The sequence below is a fragment of the Nannospalax galili genome, unplaced genomic scaffold (assembly GCF_000622305.1).
Source record: "Nannospalax galili isolate Female #2095 unplaced genomic scaffold, S.galili_v1.0 scaffold1056, whole genome shotgun sequence".
Taxonomy (NCBI): domain Eukaryota; kingdom Metazoa; phylum Chordata; class Mammalia; order Rodentia; family Spalacidae; genus Nannospalax; species Nannospalax galili.
The window spans coordinates 397,318-401,987 of record NW_008338734.1 but is presented as its reverse complement, the minus strand read 5'-3'; the positions used below and the strand labels follow the sequence as shown (position 1 = coordinate 401,987).

Genomic DNA, 4,670 nt, shown 5'->3' with positions numbered 1-4,670 from the left:
AAACAACATGAGCCCAGTTCCTGTTTCAAGAGGTCATCATGGGTTTATTACAAGATTGCATGTCTGTTCCTTCACAAGTGGCAGAGTAGTAAGCCTACCCCAAGGAAATGTAGACTCACAAGGAGAGACATAAAAATGGCGTGACCAATTAATGGTTAATTGTTTGTGGTGTGCCTCAGAGTAACAGGGGCACATCTAGTCAGAAACACAATGGCTTGATAAAGGGAAGCATTGTGTCAGGTTCAAACTTTATAGAAAATTCGGAAAACCAAATGGAACATGACTTAAAGAGTGAGAGCAAAAGTGGAGGCAGAAAGTTTAATAGTTCACTTTCAGAGTATCAGCATGGGAATGGGAAAAGTGACAAGGGGCAGACAGACAGACAGACAGTAACATCTGGACTTGCTTTCCTGTAGACTGAATGCACTAGGGGAATTATGGAAGAAAAGATTTGAAGGAGACAATAAGAAAAATGTTATCACTCAAAAAGAGTGAGAGCAAAAGTGGAGGCAGAAAGTTTAATAGTTCACTTTCAGAGTATCAGCATGGGAATGGGAAAAGTGACAAGGGGCAGACAGACAGACAGACAGTAACATCTGGACTTGCTTTCCTGTAGACTGAATGCACTAGGGGAACTATGGAAGAAAAGATTTGAAGGAGACAATAAGAAAAATGTTATCACTCAAGACTGAAAGAAACGAAACATTTTTTGTTTTCCTGCCCCACACAGGTGGACTTGGACCTTAAACATTCTTTATTACTGCAAAATGCAGCTTTTCATCTGGGTTTGGTTTGGTTTGGTATTTGGGTTTTGGGGGTCTTTTGGTTGTGTGTGTGTGTGTGTGTGTGTGTGTGTGTGTGTGTGTGTGTGTACTAGCGATTGAATCCACATTCTTGCACTTGATAGGCAAGTGCTCTACATTGAGTTATACCCCCATCTCCTCAATCAATAGTTTATTTACTTTTATTTTATTTGTATGAGTGTTTCCCTTCATGTATGTAAGTATACCCATGTATGAAATGTCTGCAGTGCCTGCAAATACCAGAAAAAGGCATTGGATTCCTTGGCACAGGAGTTAAGGATGGTTGTTAGCCACCATGTGGGTGTTGGGAACTGAATCCAGGTCCTCTGCAAGAAAAGTTGGTGCTCTTAACCACTGAGCCATCTCTCCAGCCCCTCAACCAATATTTAAGAGATCTGATAAGCTGTCAGTAATTTATTAAAATAAAATATTATGACATTAGACTGTGATCAAAATGCCTATATATTCTGGATTTAAAACCAGTACGTGTGATGTAACAATGACCATCTTCTGTTAGCTGTGAAATTAATTACTAAATAGTTACTCGAAGTATTGCACATTTAATATTTATAGATTTACTTTTATTTTTTAAAAAATCTAGACTGATCTGTAAAATCCAGAATATAGTCACTAGCCAGAGAATTATTCGCTCCAATTAAAAATACATCAAAATATAATTTTAATATTAAATCTTCAACCACTTAGTGAAAAATACATGTATTTTGCTTGGGTCAACTTGAATATCATGATTCTCCAAATCCATTTGGGTTCTGTTTTTGAAATAACATTGTGCTTCAACAAGTAAGGCATATTATCTCTGAAGCCCAGTTCAGATATTAATGGCATGAGAGAGTGAATCAGCTTCTTTCCTATCTAATTTAGGACTAGATTAAGGTACTGCTGAAACATTCAAATACCACTACATCTATGGTAACTTTAGGTAAGAAATACCAAATTCTTTGTTCTGTTTTTTTTCCCCAAAGAAACATAAAAGCCTATACAATTTCCTGTCAGCATTATAACCTAATTGGGGGTGGTTTGCCCTGATAGTTCATATATCTTCAGAATTTTTTGAATTAAGTAGTTTGGTGTCCACCCTAGATTTACTATTAATATTTAATATTAAACTATTTAGAGAATTACATTGAGATAATTTGTATTTTCCAAATTTTAGGTTAATTTCTACCATAGATGAAAATTCCCCAGACTAGAGACTATTTGCTCAGTTTTACAATTTACATAAGAAAGCTTGCACATAAGCTGATAGCACCAACTCATGGATATAAACAGATACATTTACTACAATTTTTGTACATATTTAATACAATTAAATACATAAGATTGATTAAATCTGGGGCTGGAGAACTGGTTCAGTGGTTAAGAGCGCTGGCTGTTCAATTCCCAGCACCCACGTGGTGGATAACAATCATCTATAACACCGATTCCAGAGGATCTGACACCCTCTTCTCACCTCCATGGGCATTGCACGACATGGGTGCACTTACAAGCAGGCAATACTTTCATACACATAAAATAAAAGTAACAAATAAAATATTAAAATATTAAATTCTTTCTCAGGAAATAGATTCTGATACCATCCACAATTATCCTGGGCAACAAAATCTGTTCAACTTCATTACACCATTGTATTCCAAGGCCCACTGAAAATCAAGCTGATGACATGGCTAAGTTATGGTCACTAAAATTTAGTGTCTCCTTACAGTTATATCTTAAATGTCATCTGGGCTGCCTGCAGGATAAAGTGTAGATGGCACTTTGTTCCACCTCCTCTGCCCTTGCTTTACTGCTGTTTAGAACTTTCAATTAATCACACTCATTCATTGAAATCTTTGGGGTTTATTATAAAGTGGAAAACCAAACCACATAACCACAATGACACTAATTCAATGGGTCATTGAACTGCTAGCTTGGCCAGAGAAGCAATCTTCAATGAGCTACATATGCATAACTCCATGAACGCTTCCTTGAGGAAGAAAATTATATTTGTATGTCATCTTTTAATGGCATAGCATGTTGAAAACTCTAGAGAAAGAAGGAATTGTCCACTGTTTTCAATGAGTTCTTTTTCAGTAAATTTTTCATTTATTTTTCAGTGAATTTTTGTGGCTACTTGAAACTTCAAAGAACTCTTTTAAACCACTTTATTACATATAGAATAGAACTTCAACTGTGAAAGGAGAAGGATTTCTGCAAGTGCATAGAAATGTTATTATAGAAAATGAAATAAGGCTGTGACTGAGTAGCAACAGAGGTGTGACACCAATTTGCTTAGAATGTTCACAGGTGGGTTCATTAGCAGACCCTATTTGCTTTCTATGATTTTGATGGAGAAGACATCAAAAGGATTCTGAACTTTCTACCAGAGTCCCAAAGTCTTAAACATGTGGTGTTACTGGCAGAGTAGGTAGTCCATACAGAAAACACTGTAAGTTTAGTTTTTAGTCTACACTTAATCTATGAAAAATGTTTACCAAGTAGTTCAAAATAATAAGGGCTATTTGGTTATACCTTCATAATTTTGGCTTCATTTGATGTATGTAAAAAACCCTCTGGGGGAATGGAGAGATGGCTCAACAGTTAAGAGCACTGGCTGCTCTTGAAGAAGACCCAGGTTCAAATCTCAGCACTGACATGGTGGCTAACAATCACCAATAACTTCAGTTCTGGAGGATCCTACACCTTCTTCTAGCTTCTGCAGGCATTGTATGACATGGGTATACTTACATACATGCAGGCATAACACTCATACACATAAAATAAAATAAATGAATAAAAACCCCTGGGACTTGCTTCAGCAACACATATATTAAAATTGGAATGCTACAGAAAGGATTAGCATGGTCTCCGTGCAAGGATGTCACAGAAATCTGTGAAGATTTCCATATTTAAGTACAGCTCATGAGTAGATTTTGGGTTGGAAATTATAGATTTTGGAGGACACAAAATATTGTGATTTCACTGCTTTTGCCACCATTTTTAGGAGTAAGTATTCTGGGCCCTAACATCAAAATGTTGATACACTACCTAATTGATAAGCTTTTATTGGGAAGCCAATGAGTAAAGTCAATCCACTTAATTAATTTAATTCTACAGTTTATTATATGATGTAGTTTATTTCCCCTGTTCTCTAGTCATTTTCTATTTCCTTTTGATTTATTTTTTAATTTTTATTTTACGTATATGAGTATTTTGGCTGCATGTACATAAGTGTACCACCTGCACGCAATGTCCACTGAAGTCAGAAGAGGGTTTCTGATCTCCTGGAACTGGAGTTACAGATGGTTGTTGCCCACCATGTAGGTGTTGGTAACAGTACCAGATCCTCTGCAAGGACAACCAGTGTTCTTAAGCACTGAACCAGTTCTCCAGGCCCCATTTGTCATTTTTTTAACTGAAAATATTTCAATTGAGATCAGCTATTTGTTATAAAATGTTATGAAAAAATTAATTAAGCAATTTTGCCAGTATCAAAATTTATCACGGTTATACTTGTGTTTCTATGGCAACAAAATACCCAACAAAACAACAAGGGATAAAGGGCTTATTCTTGTTCATGGTTCAAAGGTACAGTTCATCATGGTGGGGAAGTCATGGAGACAGAAGCTCAAGGCAGCTGGTCACATCACATCCACAGTCAGGAAACAGAGAGTGCTGAACATTAGTGCTCAGGTCTTCTCCTTTGTATTCAGTCCAGGACCCTGACTGTGGAATGGTGCCACCCACAGTTAGCATGGGTCTTCCAAGCACAGGTAATCTTACTTAAGAGCACCCCATTCAAATTCATCAAACTCACTTGCAGCTGTGCCTGGGGGTGGTCTCCTAGGTGATTCTATATCCTGTCAAGTT

The 4,670-nt window shown here is 36.9% G+C and overlaps 1 non-coding gene across 1 annotated transcript; it reads left to right on the top strand.

Annotated features, from left to right (window-relative positions):
- Positions 1-3,610: 3,610 nt before the first annotated feature.
- On the top strand, positions 3,611-3,713 carry LOC115070440. Its single transcript, XR_003849593.1, has one exon. It is a non-coding gene; the product is annotated as a U6 spliceosomal RNA (small nuclear RNA).
- The last annotated feature ends 957 nt before the right edge of the window (positions 3,714-4,670 follow it).